The sequence below is a fragment of the Parasteatoda tepidariorum genome, chromosome X2 (assembly GCF_043381705.1).
Source record: "Parasteatoda tepidariorum isolate YZ-2023 chromosome X2, CAS_Ptep_4.0, whole genome shotgun sequence".
NCBI lineage: Eukaryota > Metazoa > Arthropoda > Arachnida > Araneae > Theridiidae > Parasteatoda > Parasteatoda tepidariorum.
The window spans coordinates 2,257,576-2,275,758 of record NC_092215.1 but is presented as its reverse complement, the minus strand read 5'-3'; the positions used below and the strand labels follow the sequence as shown (position 1 = coordinate 2,275,758).

Here is an 18,183-nt window from a genome sequence, read left to right as displayed (position 1 = left end):
TATATATATATATGAATGCACCGTCTCAGATAAAAATATTTGATTTGCTGTTTTACTTCCCCATTAACGACTGATATTTATGTAGCAATAACGTGAAGAGTTATTATAAAAAGAGAGGTAGTTCATTAATATTAAAATTGAATGGGGACTTTCGTAAGTAATCTACACAACTTCTGTTCCTGTTTTTAAAAATATTATAATTCCATGATTATAGATTAAAATTATAAGATTCATATTACCTATATACCACGGTGGTCAGACATCTTTTGTTTTCCCAAGATAAAAACTAAAAATAAAATAATTACGCTAATTATTTTTTTTAAAGAACATAAATATTGATCGGTATTGAATTAAAGTAAATACGAACGTCTTGGGTCTTTTAAATTACTAAGGAAATAATTTCGTTATTTTAAGTTACTGGGAAAATTATATACCATTAATGCCAAACTAGCACCCAAAATATATAAACAGGTAGTAAAATAATAGGTAACCCATTAAAGCCACAAAAAAGTGGATCATCCATCATGTTTGTTTTGATAATTGTGGTAGGATTTTAACCCCTTAACGAGCAGATTTTTTGAAAAAAGCCGGCAAAGTGTGTTTTTTTTAATGTAAAAAACACACTTTAGAACACAGAAAAAACACATTTTCAATTCACGATTATATTCGAGTGTGAAAAATTATAGCAGCATAACATACAACGCCGCTCGAATTATCTCGAATGCAGCCTGTTTAGCTCGATCGAATTAACTCGAGCGCACAAGTTAAGAGATCAGCAGTCTGTGTGGTGGTTGTTATAAAGTTGGAAGCCTTGCTATTGTAAATTATATATATAGGTTTAAATTAAGATTTTCTGTAGAAGGTTAAGCAATTTAAGATTTAACTTTAAAAATTAGGATTTGTACTCTGAGGTATAAATGTTATTAATATTAAGAAATTTTTCTCAAAAACCATGCAATTTGGCACCTATGCACATAAATATATATTTCGCGCGCTATGTTGGCATTAATGTTAAAGCGTATATATTAAAGTATAAGATAAGTGTTCCTACGAATCAGAAATTACAAAGCTACCAATTTTCTACGCTTTTTGGAAAAATTTATTCTAGTGGTAGCTAAGCTTATGTTTCAATGTATGATTCTTTGCCTTGTAAATATGATTTGAATTCATTTTCCACACCACTATATGTAAAGGATTCGCAAACTCATCTAAAATGCCACTTAGTCCTGGCTCTCTCGTGATGAGGCTCTTAAAATTATTGTAAAATTGCAAAAAATTCTGAAAGTTTCAGTTTTGTATTGTCTACCACTCTATGAAATATTCTGGAAGAAGCGTAGACGTTGGCAGTCCTATGGAAGTTATTTAAAAAAAATTAATAGCTTTTACTGTTAACAGAAAATATTGGATTTCTTACAATGCAAAGAGAAAAATTCTTTTTTATAGTTTTGTCATATGAAAGCTATTCAAAACCGATTAACGTATTACAAATTCTATTGAATCTGATATCAGTATTAACGTGGCATTTTACGTCGATTTGAAATATTCGGGATTTCAGTGGTATCTAATAAATTGATACTATATTTAATAGTGATTGTATTTTGTCGTATGCACTTTGCGTACATCTGTACCAATATGAAGTTGATAAAAGAAGCGGAAATGTGGTTAAAAGTAGCAGCTAAATTACTTCGCTATATTTCACATTTCTAAGAGGGTTAACACATTACCACAACATAAATGAATACTAAAAATAGTAGAAAAAGATCAGTAGCAGCTAAATTACTAAAAGTAGCAGCTAAATGACTTCGCTATTTTTCACGTTTCTAAGAGGGTTAGCACATTACCACAACATTAATGAAATTACCCAGAAAAATTTAAAAATAGTAGAAAAAGATCAGTGCAGCTAAATTACTAAAAGTAGCAGCTAAATTACTTCGCTATATTTCACATTTCTAAGAGGGTTAGCACATTACCACAACATAAATGAATACTACCAGAAAAATTTAAAAATAGTAGAAAAAGATCAGTAGCAGCTAAATTACTAAAAGTAGCAGCTAAATTACTTCGTTATTTTTCACGCTTCTAAGAGGGTTAACACATTACCACAACATATATGAATACTACCAAAAAAATTTAAGAATAGTAGAAAAAGATCCAGAAAAATAAATATATATATATTTTTTTTTTTAACTACTATCGACCAAAAATATTTGAAAATTAAATTCTCTGTATAACAGCTGCCCAACTGTATTCCTAAAATTGAATGGAAATTAAGGACTTAAAAATTTACTATAATACCATGAAACAGTTGTCACCACGTTTTTAATTTTTTCAGACAGTTATCACGCATGTCTCAAGTTTTATTGAAAGATTTTCTTTGAAGATTTAAAGTGGTTATTAATTTATGTGGTTATTATTATAAAATTAATTGTTAAAATTAGTTATTGAGATAAACTTAATTGTTTTCATCTACCACTTTAAGTATTCTATCGAGGACTTTATAACATCGATGTTAATATTTATGTAAGAAATTCAGATACTATGCAGCTATACTAAAATGTTTCTCACGCAGCTGAAAAAATTAAAAAGTGGTAGTAATATTTATCTAATTTTTTTTTATATTATCATGTTTATAGCTGACAGAATATTTTATTTTTCTAAGTAAATATGTAAAGATTCGAAAATGGCATATGTGAAAATTTATTTCGATACTGGAAACGAATCTTAGAAACTTGTCAGCTTCTTGATACCAGTTATTGATACCAGATATCCCCAAAATTGATACCAGTTATAAATTTTTTCCTGGTGCGTACGAAACCTAACAAAATTATATAGTGTAAATTCAAACACTATGCTAGTTTATATAGCGTCGTTTCAAATATGGAATTCCTCAAAGTATTTTAACCTTTTGCACTCTAGGTTCCTTCAACGATTAAAAAAAAACGGACACAACCACTTGTAATTTTCAGGACAAAACTCGATGTTTGCAAACTTTCCACACAATATCCGGTTATCCAATGTCGATCATAAATTCCTTTTAAAGAAATAATGTTACCATTTTTTTTTTTTTTTTTCAAATTTTCAAAAAGCACTGTCACAATTTATTAGAATAGATAGCATACATGATGATTTCAAAAGAAATTTTTTTTTTGCTGTTTGAGGCAGCTTAAAGGAACTAGAAATAATATTTACAATCACTTCTATAGTTTTACAAAATTTCATGTGTAATTAATATTTTTTTAAAAAATTTCAGGGCCATTTTTAACAATTATGTTGATAGTAACCTATAGAAATGCAAACTTGAAAACTAATACCTTGAAAATTTGAAAATTGATGGCAAATATTTTGCAAGATAGAATTTAATGTTTCCAAGTTGAAAAAATACTTATAATTACTTCTATAATTTTGCAAAACTTATGAAAAAATTTTGCAAAACTTATTATGTATGGAAAACCATACATAATTACAGAAAATAAATCATTATTAAAATTTCAGCTTTTTACTATAATTAAATCATTTAATTGAGAAAAAATGTAATACAAAATTCTGCCAAATACTTACAACAAATTTTCTTGGTTAAAATAATTTCAATTTTTTTTCTTTTCTTTAAAAAAGCTAGATTTTTGATAAGTTTTCCGGAGAATTTGAAGACATTTTTACCTTTTCCTCTTGTGAAACAATGGACACAAAGAATGCTTATTGATTACAACAGGTGGGCTCTCTTTACATTCTATAGTTAGTTGCGTATTAAATCAATAGATGGCGCAAAAGTCTCCATAACTTATGCTTAGTAGATCTTACCTTAGATTATTTGTGCTTTCTATATACGTTTCAAATTTATTAAATAAAAAACAATGCATTGAAAGATACAATTTTAACAAATAAGCATAAGTTTTGCTTATTTATTGGCGGAAATCGTGATTTTAACCTTAATTTAATATTGACATTTATTTTTGAGGAATTCGTTCTTACAAGACTCGAATTATATAAAAATACCACATTCAACCGAACTGAGTGCAAAGATTTAAATTTAATCCAAAGAAGATTACATTCTCCATTGAATTGCAAGAAAAGTAAAAATTCTGAAATCAAGTGTAACATATATATTGGCTTGACTGAACAAAACGGAAATCATTTATACAAAAAAAAAAAAAAAAAGAAAAAGAAAAAAAACATTAGAATGAAAATGCATCAGTCATTAAATGCTTTAGCAACGTAAATATTTCTTTTTGATATTGTTTGTGAATAGTCTTGAAAATAAAAATGCTGCATACTCAATTGATTGATGGTCGAAACGCTGATATTGATGTCATTAGAAAAAAAAAGAAAAAAAAGCTGCTTTCCAGAGTTTAGCTTTTCAATGCTTTAAGAAACGACCCTAAATATAGTCCTTGAAAATTCAGTAGCTTTCTTCAGATTAGAATAATTCTTTTACCACAAATTTTGCATCAAAATATTAAAACTATCTTTTAGAGATATCTAAAAAATTGAACAAATTTATAGCAACAACAAGTAAAATTAATGTTTTAAAGCAATCGTGTGATTGCTCATAATTTAGTTGGCAATCATATATACCATAATATAGATTTGAAAATTAATAGTGTATTTAATAGCGTAAATTAATAGTATTATTTTTCCAGACATCATTAAGAATCGAATAATAATAAAGTTTCAACTTGACTTCATCAGATTTTTGCTATATCTTTTAATTTATACGCATAGCTGCTAACTTTTTAAAGGATGACCTCAGTCCGGAAAATTTCGAAAGGGGTGATAAATGTTTAATGAATTTATCATAAATTTATATAGGCCATTCTGGGAATTTATTTGGTCATTTGTGACACAGGTATTTAATTTACAAATTGTTTTGACTGATAAAAATTAGTTTTTAGGTTTTTCTGAAATTTGGCTACCCTGTTGACGCTTTTAAAGATATATAGTCCAGGTATTAGCAAAAGTTTTGGTGTAGCACTTGGTTTAAGAAACTTCCTATACAGTTATTTCAATCACCAACACCATTAAATGTATACTGAAATATGCATAAAAGATGTGTAAATACCATTACAAATGGAGGATAAAAACGAATTCTTTATCACTGTCCTTACATATGACTCATCTGAATTTTTCGGAGGATTTAATTTTTATTATTTCATATGGTAGCAAAATAATATACATTTGCTCTTAATTCTTATTTGAATAAATGTGATTCAAAATTATTTTGACTGCCATAACGTTTGAATGATTGGTACATTGAAATGTGTTTATAAAATAAATTATGGACTTTCAGAAATATATTTTTAAGTAGTGGAAGTTCATTTTTTACGAAATAAAAACGATAGTACAAAATTTAACAACACATGTAAAAGAATTATTCAACTTCATCTCTTTAAATCTGTATAAAAAATTAACACTCGTAATATAACACCTTTTACTTTCTACACAGATAGAAAAGAAAGAAGAAAATACATTTGACCTGTTTTCCTAAAATGATTATCATCATTTGTGACATCGTGACCTTTTGTTCTGATACACAGATATAAAAGAAAGAATCATTCAATAATTCTCCAGGAAAATTTTTATCACGCACACACACGCGCGCACACACACACACACACACACACACACACACGCACACACATATATATATATATACAGGCAGTCAGTCAGACATATACAGATAGATAGCTCCAACAACTTATTTTGATNATATATATATATATATTCAAACACTTAAATGGTTCTGAAAAATGTAATATTTCTGTCATAATGACTTTTACATCCGATACACATTTATAACAAAAAATTCTTTACTAATTCTCCTGAAAAATGTGGCATGGTAACTTTAATTCCAATACTCGGATATATTAATCCGTTTTATCCCAACTTTTTATATTGAAGTGATGCAAAAAATTGTTTGAGGAAAAAAGTGGCGTATTATATGATACAGGGATGCCACAGAAGACTAAAAATGTAAATAGTGGTAGAAACTCAATTCATTTATATTTACTTATTAACTCTTTGATTCTTCTATCGTACCAACCATTCTCTATGAGTTACATTTCAAATTATTTATATTTAAACCAAATCGTTCTTTGCATTTCCACCGAGACGGCCGGGTCACTATGCTAACAGAGGAATACTAATTATGTATATAATTTGCTAATAACCTTGAAAGTAATTCCAATTACTTTTATTATTATTATCTTCATTTAGTGTATATATTATTCTAAATTTGTTCTGATGACTATTAGTAGCTATTTTACTAAACTTAATTACTAATTTTTGTGCTTGTCCTTATGTGCTTTATTTTTTACATAATTTCTAACTTTACAATGGAATTTTCTCCAATTTTTCTTTGCACATATTATAATTGTTTCCAATTTACGACTAATTAATTTAAGACTATAAAAGTTCGATGAATCAGCTAGTGGCGCTTCGCACCAAACAGCGGGATGTAACACATTCCCTGCATCTTTGCATTATCTTTCAATAGTAAACTGAAGAAGAAAAAAAATCATAAAATGTTGCTAATTTTAATCTGTTTTTATGAAACTTCGAATTTAATTTATAATCTCTTTTTGTGTTTTTAGTGTCCGTTGCAACCCTGATGATATAAAACTAAGATGCTAAGTAAGTACTGTTAGCTAACATTTCATTCAAAAAAGTGGCGGCTTCTTATATTTCTAGATCTAGTCACAGATAGCTAAATCATTGATAAATTGTGGTGATAGACGACAATTCTAGCCAATAACAAAACTGAAACAATTGTCTTACAGCAATATGTGTTTTTGACAGAATAATGTGTCCTATAAATTTGATGCTGGGCGCTAACAGGTTTATTTAGAAGACTGCAAAAATGATCTTTTTTTTTAAAAAAAAAAAGCTTTACAGAAACGGTAGCATTTTAGTTTTGCTCCACAGAAGTTGGAATCTAAACGAAATTATGCCTAAAGGCGGTTCTTTGAGCGGAACGTGTTGAAAGTCACGTGGCTTCACCGCAATTAAAAATATAGTCAAGGTCAAAAAGTTCAAAAGCGTGTAACTTTTTTTTTTCTTACCTCATCTCATTTTGCTGAAGTTCTGGAAAAAGAAATGGTTCCCCAGAATATCTACTCTTTTGGTTCCCTAATGAAACCGACATTTAAGCCCTTTTTGAGCCCAAGAAAAAAAAAATTCAATTAATTTTTCCAAACCACGATGTAACGCATTGTCTCAAAAAATAGTCCATCGAAAAGATTAAAGATTCGAGAGAAGATTAGAATGAGATTAATCGCTTCGTTGTTGATTAATCGAATGAAGTACAGATTTTCAAAGAACATCCATCAAACCGAGCTATCTCGAAAAATCAAATTAAAAATTATCTTTAAAGGATACCTTACGAAATACCTTGTTACTTATTACATTTGAAATAATTTTGTTTCCTTCCTTTAGAGTGTTGCCAGCGATTAAAAAGTGCATACCACGTGACACGAAAGTGAAACAGTATTAGGCAAATGACCTTACAAGGTCAAAACATATAAAGCCTTCTAATTTTTCACTTAAGATACATTTTTAAATCTCGATGACACTTGAACGTTTGATTTATGTGAGTAATTTGGAATTGTAATTTACGTCTTACATGTTTAATTATATTTTATTTTTAAGAGAGGGCCAACCTATTTCGATAAAAATCTACAAGCATTTTGCCGGATATAACGACATTCTGGATACAGTGATATCGGGAACTGACTCCAAAAAAATTATAAATAGTTATGATATATAGGCATTTAATCAATCTTAAAACTTAATTGATTGAAGCATTGACGAAAATAACCTGTTTTATACAGTGAATGAAAATTATACCTATTATTAAAAGTATCGTAAATTGTGATGAAAAAATTATAAAAATTGGTACTGTTTGTAAGCCAGGATGATGTTTTTTTTTTTAAATTTAGAAATCATACTTCGTTTCTTAAACTTTATTAAATCTTTAATTCATTAAATTATATTTAAAATGCTTTTAAATGCTATGAAAGAAATAAGTTGCGTGTTAAAAAAAATCCATAGCTATTGAATTTTTATATGAAAGCAAAATTCATAGTTAATGCTCAAATTCCGAATTTTTTTTATTTTTAAAAAACTAGCTTGATTACTATTTCATCATTATTTAGAAGTTCTTAAGCAGGCATTCGAAACCATGTAATTAACATTTCTCCAAATATTCAAATATTTATCTGTCTAGCATATTTTATTGTACCTAGAGTAACTAAGCAGCATTTATTTATTCATCTTTTTATTACATAATTTGAACTCTTAATAAGTTAATTCATTTTCAAAATTCTCTTTACCGGTTGTGGTGAAGATTTTCCCACAATATAGATTGAGACCGAAAGATTTTCCAAGTTGTGGTGACCTTGCAAAACCTCATAAATCTTGACCGGTAAGAATCTTGGTTTTTGAAATTTAAGGAGACCATATATTACCCACTATACACATACTTGCTGATATATAAATTTTAAAATATTTTTGCCCATTCCTTGTCGATGAAAATTCAAGGCAATATTTTGTATAGTGGTATTTCATACAAGAGTAGCCGTAATCTGGAAAAAAGCTAGAAGATCGTGTGAAAACAAAATGTTTCAGCTAATTCCAATTATCCAAAAATTATATGTAAATTTAGAAAATATCTCTAGATGTTAAAAAACTCCACTCAAATTCTAAAATTTAAATGATATTGAAACAAAGTATTTTAAAGTAAATTCATGAATCATTTGTCATCACATTTTCTTATTAATTAATTAATTTATTTTTATTATTTATTTTGAAAAAAATATCTATGAAATAGGAATACAAAAATATTTTGCCCTAATTCTTAGATTAATTACGCCATACAATATTAAACAATTAAAATTATAGCCTATCGGAACTTTGATCTCTTTTTTGCACAACTTTTTAAATATTGGGATCAATTATCACGTTTCTTATTTTTTTCCTTTGAAAAATATCAAGTTTTTACCATGTGAACCTGCGCATGTTAATAATACGAAATATGAGTTTTCACAATAACGAACTGAAGTTAAATGCTTGAATTCAATAAGGGAAACATAAAATCTCACAATACTCGTTCTTTTAAATAAAAGCAAAATTAAAAATAGTTGTCAATATAAAGGAAATCAATTTTGATGAACAATTTGATGATAATATAAAATTAAAAATATGCTGATAATATTTTCAGTCAGATATAAATTGTCATTAAATATTTATTTACGTTCATTTAAATGTAAAAAAAGTAGTTTAAATATAAGAAAATACTTAAAATTTCATTTTATGTAATGCTAATTGTTACTTTTAATAATTCTTTTGGATGTTAATTTTTACTTCGAAATCAAAAATGAAGAAGCTAATTTTTCGTCAAATTTTCAGAGTTTAAAAACTTTTTAGCCGTTTAAAATAATGCTTGTCTAGTAATAAATTATGAAGCAGCTTATTTAAATGTTCTCTGTTAAACATTTTTAATCTAGCAAAAGAACAAGACCAACGGCAAATTACATTACGGCATTTGTACAATTCTTTTAACCAGACCCCTTTTAAAGTTACTTATATCTTATAATTAATTGCATTAATTTAAAAAAAAAAATTCTTATTGCTTTACACTTTTAAACAACTGTTTGTTTAGTTTACTTCAAATTCCATGTAAGTTTCAGAAATTTTTAATAGATGGCGCTTGCACTCCTTTCCAAAACATCTGTAGCGTCCTTGAGTAAAACATATAAAAATGTTATGTAATATATTATGCAAGCAAAACTTCGAATAATTAATGTTTACAGAAACCCAGAAGGTTCATTAACACTTGCAAAGAGTTTTAATAGGGTAATTATAATTTGCATTTTCTTCAAGAATTTTAGAAAGTTCTGTATTGCCTGTATGGCATATTAGGCTTATGCGTGTTTATTTGACCTCATAGTTCAACTTTGATTTAATTTTACTTAAAATAAATATCCCTGAATAATCTCTGATCCTTTCATTGAAGTTAATTTAAAATATATTATGAGTGATTAAGTACTTTAGAGATAAAGAAATTTTAATCAATTTTATTTTGTTATTTTTTAATTTACTGTGTTTTTCTTTCATTCCGCATTTAATCTTTGATTTTCCATCAGTTAAGAGCTAGTAATTTACATGTCATTTGAATAATGATAAATTTATTCATGGAGAATATTACTAGATTCTAACAAGACACTAATTAGAGAGCTATAAACATAATAAAATATAGAAACAAACACGTCAATAGAAAAGCATGCAGGCAAAAATATTTATTTCATTTCATAAATTATATAAGTATTTCATAATTAATTTGATTTAGGAGTAATTTGCATTTAAAAATTTTTTTTTCTTTCTTACCGACCCTTCATTCCAAAGTTCAATTCCGAAATAGATCATTTTAAGATAACAATTTTGCATCATTACTAATAATAATTGTATTCCCAATAAGATATTTACATTAAAATTAATCAAAACATCAAGATTGTCGAATGATTGAAATTGTGAATTTGTGTATTGAGAGGGCATGAAACAAAAATATTTAAATTTTTAGGTTAATATTTAAAGTTTAAAAAAAAAGTTTATTATTGAAATATATTATTCAGTTTTGATCAATAATTTGCAGATTATAAGGAAATAATGATTATAATTTAAATCATAATTAAGTATTACGATTTGCGTGCTATTTGTACTTATTTTTGAAATAATCTTATTTCCCTTCAAATATTCTTTTAATGAAATTATTTTTGTTTTATAAATTTTTTATGACGAATACTTGAAAAGGATTACTTTATTTAAAATAAAATAAATTTCAAAAAGTAAGTATGTACAACTTTTATTTTTTTCGTTTTGTTTTATAACTACTTCTGCCAACTACTACTGCTATTAAATTTCATTCAAGTTACAACCATAACAAAATATTATATATACTTTATCAGAAATTAGTTACTACCTTTCTTTATGTTTTTCTTTTTCTAACTAATCATTGTCTCTCAATAAAGCCTTCATATGACACGATATGTATGATGTGATTTGTATTTTATATGGTACATAAAGAAAAAAATTCTGGTAAAATTACCGTACTGTATGGTAATGATAAAAATAATTTTGGTTATAAAAACTCAAATATACGGTATTTAAACCATTCATTTGGTAATTTTTCCATTTATATAGTCTAAAATATACTTTAATTATGGTTTTGAAAATTACAGTTCTCTTATTACCACACATTTTGTAAAAAAAACAAAACTGGAAAATAAATTTAAACGAATAAATAGCTTTTATGCCATGGTATAAAGCATGGTCATGATAAATTTTACTTCATATACCAAATTTTATCCTATATGATAAAACTATATTTAATTGTTAATTTTACCAAAATTATTACCAAAGCACTTCGGTAAAAATTATGGAACTTTTTGATGTTCCCATAAACCCAGAAACACGGTAAATGTAACGATATTCTTGTTATTTAAACCCTTTTTTATTTCTCGAAGTATAATATTTTGATTTTAAGACTATATCTATCAAATTTCTTATATTTTTACTCGAGCCTCTGCTTATTACTATTTTTAATATTTCCTAATTATCAAGCAATTTCAGTAATTAATAACTGTTAATGATAGCACGATGAATTAGTATAACGACATATAACGATATACTAGTGTTTAGATATGAAATTAGTGTTTTAGTGTTAGTGTACTAGTTCATTGTTTTGAGGAAGAAATTGATTAATATTACTTTATTTAAGTTTTAAAATAAATATGTGCTATTTTTAGATCATCAAATAAATTGAAAATATTGCTGTCATTTATTATGTTTCACTAATAGTCTAACATTAAATCTTTTCTCTAAAATGTTTTAAAAAATATTAAAAGAAAAAAAAATTACATCCCAAAAAATGCAAAATTTTATATTAAAAGAAAAATTTTGATAAAAAAATATTTTAAATTAACTTGGGAAGTAAATTTTCAAATTAAATCTTGTTTTAAGAAAAATTTATATGCAACATTATTTGAATTGTAATTCTGTTTTTATACAACATTATTTGAATTATAATTCTATTTATATAACTATAATTATCACGAAAATCAATTAATATAACTTAAATTAATGCTTAAGTTAATGTTCTAAACACTTCGAAAACAAATGCTAAATTTTACAGAAATAAATCATGATTTACCAAATTAAATAAGTTTTTAAATAGTTTTAGCACATTCATCCAAAACTAAACCCACCAATAATCACCCCAAAGCCCAAAATTGGCTATCTTTATTTCTAACTTTTACAATTTTTTTCGTAACAAAAATTCATAACAATTTTTATTATAGTAATCTTTTAAACAAATCCATAATTTCTTAGTACATATTTCGTTACAATGGCTTATTATTAATTATATCTCTACCATTTATGGTTTAATGACTTAGTGAAAACAATATTATCACTAAAGCATGAAATTCTTTGTTAAAACAAAAGATTTGCAGTTAATAAATATGTTAGGAGTGCCTTCCATTTAGAAACGCCTCCGAGAAGAATATGATAAACAAAGAAACATAAATTAATTTTGAATGGTTGTTAATGTGTAATGTATAAAAAGAATTTAGCATCTCATAATAAATGGAAGCAAATGGTTAACTAAAAAACTCCATTACATTCTTTCATTTTGCAAGTTTTTGAAAAATGTAACGAAAATTAAAGAGAGTAAACTGTATATTTACATAAGAAATCTCATTGGCCGCATAAAACCAACTAATCGAATGCGGTTGAACTGTCACTCAGGGAAAAGAATAGCTCTTCTAAAAGGGATTGGCTTGCAATGATCGCAAGTGCTTCACGTTGATTAGCTCAAATATAAAATGATAAATATTAACCAATTACATCTAATCTATTTGAAATATAAAGAGTTCTCAGATAATTCGTAACTTAAAAATTGGAAAAAAAGGCATTACATTGTTTGAATTGATTACCAAGGCTATTCTTTTCTAAAAACTAAAAAATGTGATAGCCTTAATTTTTTTAAATAATTTTTTAATGTTGCAAATTGACATATATCTTTTTGTGCACAGTTAAGTTGTTATGGATTGTTAATTTAATAATTGTTTTGTACAATAATAAGATGATATTTATTATTATTAAAACTATTTATTGAATATTATAACTTTATTAATTTATTTATTTGGGATAACTAATTTTATTTGTGATAATTACTTTATTATTATCATTATAATAATCAATCATGAAAGTTCACGTGTATAATTTTAGATGTCTTTTTTATAGTTAAATAGTTAATGTTTAATTGAATTTTTTAAAATATGTATTACAATGTAAAAATATTTTCAAACTTGTTTCAAGCTTAAAAAAAGAAAGAGATACGAAAACAGTTGATGTACATTTAAAAAAAAAATTCATTTTAATAACCGTTAATTTATTAAATCTCTAGTGTTTCGTTTTTAACGCTAAATTTCTAGCAGGTATGTTCTTTTGACAACTTATCATAACTTCTAGTTTATTACTTTTTATTTCAAAAAGATAAAAATAAAATGTCTAAAGAGACTACCAAAATTGCAATTTCATAGAATAATTTTAAAGCAATTCTATTCTACATGAGTATAAGTGCTACTAAAAATTTAATATAATAAAAGTTATACACTTTTTTTTCAATGCGTTAATTTTTTTGCTTTGCTGACAAAATCAATTTACGTGAAATAGTCAAAGCAACTGACAAAACCATAAGCATAATTTAAGAAGTTAGAACATAATAAAGTTTCATAATATTAATCTTTAAAACTCATGCTCGTTATAACATTTTCAGGTACACAAAGGAAAAAAATTTGGTAAAAGTTAAAAAAAATTTGTGAAATTTACCGTGGTTCCGGTTCTAAAAGAACATCAAAGGACTTGGTAATCTTTACCGAAGCACTTTGATAATGGTTGTAGTATAATTAATAATAAAATATTGTTTTATAATATGTGATAAAACTAGGTAAATGTGGTAAAATTTGGTAAATTTCTCACAATACCTTAGAGCATTGCATATAAATCATTTATTCGGTTAAATTTGCTTTTCAGTTTCGTATTTTTTTTCTAAATGTGTGGTAATAAGAACTATAATTTTGAAAACCAACGTTTCTAGTAAAGCGTTCCCATGTGAACGAAAAAATAACCAATTGAATGATTTTTATACGAGAAGTTTGGTTTTATTAACCAGATTTTCTTTATAATTCAATTTTTTTTACCCGATATGTCATTACCATATAGAACGATAATTTTTCCAGATTTTTTTCCTCCGTGTAGTTTATACGATAGTAGCCAGAGTAATAAAATTAATGTATTTATGAACAGTTATTACAATAATGATTTTTCAAAATATATTAAAGTTAATTATTAAAAAAGAAATTAAATTTAAAATTTAATCAAATTTTGATTTTTAATTAAATTTTTAAGAATAATATTTGCTTTGGCAGCTAACAATGGTATTCTGAAACAGTGATAAGCTAAAATACATATTCAAAAAAAAAAAAACTAAAATAGCAAATTAGAAACCAATTTAATTTTAATCAATAAATCGTCAATAAAGCATTGATAAATCAAACTAGTTCACCAAAAAAAATATTAAATTTATTGCTTTCGAAATGAAGGTAAAATAATAACATTAATAAATGTAACTAAATCTAAAAGCCTAACTACAATACTATAAAACTCGAAAACTCTAATTAAAAAATAGTAAATAAAAATTAAAAATATAATTATTATTAAATTTGGTTTCAAAATTATCTCGATCTTATTCAGTTTTGGACAAGAATTAAGATGAATTAATCTATAAAAGATTCACATAAAATATTAATAATCTTTTGAAAGAAAATATTAAAATAGGATTTGAAAAAATTTCATTTTACATTAAGATAATATTAAACTGTTAGACGAAATGAGAAAGCTACAAGCTTTATTTCATAAAATCGTCGTCTATAGGAGCTGTAGAAATTTTAAATTGATTTCTGTTACTAATGTAAATAGACAAAATTAATATTTGAATGAAGGCGAGAAAATTCCAATAGCAAAAGTTAAGCATTTGGCTAAAATATTTTTTTATTATTCGTATTCTGAAGTAGGACACTTTACCATATCAAACGCTTTATTCATTACGCCATAATAGAAAAGGCAAATAAAAATGAAGTGGGAAATTGAAAACGGGAAAGATTTCTATAGTCTAGGAATTCTCGCTCGAAAAGCGTTATTTTAGTGGGACATTCCAATGAATTGGCGACCATAGCACGTGCCAAGCATGCTTCCATCCACACCGCAATTCACATTCTTGCATTCCACTGCTTCTGGAGCGAGATTGAAAATTCGCTGTTGGTTAGCTGGCTTCTTTTCAACATTTAAACGCGATTCCTTTGGACTGAATGCCTTTGTTGGAGGAATTATTCAGTGGATTTTCATGGATTAACAGTATAGCTATTGTACCGTTGACCTCAATTTCAAAGTTATGTGGTCATACACTGTGGCACAAAGGCACGGTCATTATGTAGTTTAAATTCACATTTAAAATTAAAGCAATTTTCAGATTACATTAAAAAGAAATTCACCCACTGATTTATGATGCCTGAAGAATAATGCTAATACAAATTGCCAAATAGAGTATTGATTTATTATGTATAATCTTTAATTTTGCCAATATGCTGTTAGAGTACCGATTTGTTGTTGAATATGTTACTATAACACTCGATAGAATAACTGAAAAAAAAATATCAAGGAATATCCAAATTTCACGAAACTTTCTTCGTTCTTGATTAAACAGTTTCGTAGTATATACTCGGAGCGAATTTTGTCCAAGTGACGAAAGATCTATAGTCACTTCTTCGAGGAAGCCAATTTCGTCAAAAGTGAAGAGATATTTCGTCATTCCATATTTTAAAAAAGAAAAAAAAAAGCTTGTAGTGCCTAATGTATCTGTTGTATACATTGATGGTAAATGCATGATGTTAGTAATGATACTTGATACAACTTCTAACCATTAAAATAATGATGTTTTAAAAAGATTTAAGAGTACACGGTGAGACATTTTTTTAAGTGTGATAATATTGTTCAAACATGCCTTAGACACATGGTGCTAATGAATACTGCTCTATGTTGAATCATATTTTCATACACTCGATTACACGTTACTTAAAAGGAAATCTGGTTCAGTTTAGCACCTTATTTAGGTTGCAGCACATTTGCGCCATATTATGGTTCAAAATTGTTATAGTTATTATTGTTCAACATTAAACCAGGTATATTCTTCAATTTTACGAACGGATAAACAAGAGTCACTTTTAAAAATATTATTCATTATTTTTTTATTTATTTATCTATTTATTTTTCGTTATATTCTGTTTGTTATAATTTAAGGCAAGAACAAGATACTTAAAAATCCAATTATAGTTTTATAATAAATCAACATTCATACCAGTATAATATTAAAAAGATAATTGATAAACTTAAAGTTACTAATATATTAATATAAATGTTTGAACACTCTGAGAAATGAAACTTTCATTTTTGACTATTCAACAATCTTTGAACTGTATTTCGTTTATTATGAGAATTACTTCGTCACGAAATCACGTGATTTGTGACGAATCGCGAACTCTTAGGACAAAAATGCCTTCTCAACTTGGAATTTGACGAAACTAGAATGACGAAATACGAAATATATTGTTACTTTTGATGAAATTCGTATCCTCGCAGAAGAGACAGTACTTATGTCGTCCCTTTGACGAAAGGTTTGCTCCACATACTAGGAAATGATTTTGTCAAAAACGAGGAAAGTTTAATGAAATTTGACTATCTATTTTTTACTGTGCACGAAAGTGTTTTCCTGGTTAATTTAGATAAATGCTTATAAAATTGTATTCTTAGATACTATGTTGCTATTACTTTATTTGGAGAGGTGAAATCACTTTTTGTCATTCACATACGAATTTTAATTTTCTATAACCGTTTTAAATTATATATAAATTTTAAATTATACATAAATTTAAAATTATAAATAAATTTAAAAATTATGTACACATTTGATCTGATTTTTAACTTGCAAGTATGAGCTATCTTCAAATTTAAAAACAAAAACGTTGAAGAGAGTTCATTCAGGAACTCAAATATTTTCCATTTGGGGGGGGGAAGGAAAAAGCGATTATTTAAATTTAATATTCATAATGTTTACTTAAGAGTTTCGAATTAATATGGTCAAAAAGTAAAGAATGGTTTGATATTTCAAAGAATAAACAATTCGTTGTCTAAATAGTCATACTCAAATAAATAGATTTTGTGAAAATCTTTTTGAAGTAGTTAAGATTCCATTTTAAGCATTCCTGTCATTTTTCAATGTCAGTCTTTTTATTCGAATCGTTTTGTAATGGAAAGCAGGGAAAATCTAAATTTAATGTTTTTCTTTTTTTTCTCCCATTCAAACGGATTGAAGGGGGAAGATTAAAAAAAGAAAAATGGAAAGAGAGGGGTGATATAGAATTCGAGGAAAATATGAAGAATTACCTGAATTTTTTAAGAAAAACTTTTTTTAGAATAGCAATATTTTGGGACCTAGACTTTTTACGAAGCTTATTGAAAAGTGGTGACGGTTTTTTGATTAACAAAAATACCTTACTTTTTTTTAAAATTAAATTAATCAATTGCTTGGAAGTAATATAACACTATTTAATTATGCAATGAAGAACGAATTTATTTTCGGAAAAAGAATGATATGATAAAAAATATGATGAATAAGACAATGAATTTTCAAAAATAGGAGTAAATTGTATTTAAAGTGCTTGTTTAAATTTGTATACCAACGAAAACTTGTTATATTTTAATTTTAATGTAACTATAATACAGATACGCAAATTATTAAATTCATTATTGAATGAGAGTGTTTTATTNAAGAATAAACAAATTACGAAAAGAAAATCAATAAAAATCATCAGAAAATTAAAAACTCACAGTCACAGGTCAAGAATCAACTTCAAAAGCGGAGGAAAAGAAAACGGAGGAATAAGACAATGAATTTTCAAAAATAGGAGTAAATTGCATTTAAAGTGCTTGTTTAAATTTTTATACCAACGAAAACTTGTTATATTTTAATTTTAATGTGACTATAATACAGATACGCAAATTATTAAATTCATTATT

The 18,183-nt window shown here is 26.3% G+C and overlaps 2 long non-coding RNA genes across 6 annotated transcripts in view; one reads left to right on the top strand and one right to left on the bottom strand.

Moving 5' to 3' along the window:
* LOC107447505 (uncharacterized) overlaps window positions 1-18,183 on the top strand; it is a 278,517-nt gene that overhangs the window by 134,408 nt on the left and 125,926 nt on the right. For 2 of the 4 annotated variants that reach the window (XR_001584537.3, XR_001584536.3), the window contains exon 4: window positions 6,588-6,627. The exons of the other annotated variants lie outside the window; for them this stretch is intronic. This is a non-coding gene — a long non-coding RNA (uncharacterized lncRNA). The remainder of the gene's footprint in view (window positions 1-6,587; window positions 6,628-18,183) is intronic. 4 annotated transcript variants of the gene reach the window in all.
* Window positions 1-18,183, bottom strand: part of LOC107447506 (uncharacterized) — an 89,610-nt gene that overhangs the window by 32,045 nt on the left and 39,382 nt on the right. The gene's annotated exons all lie outside the window — the stretch shown is intronic.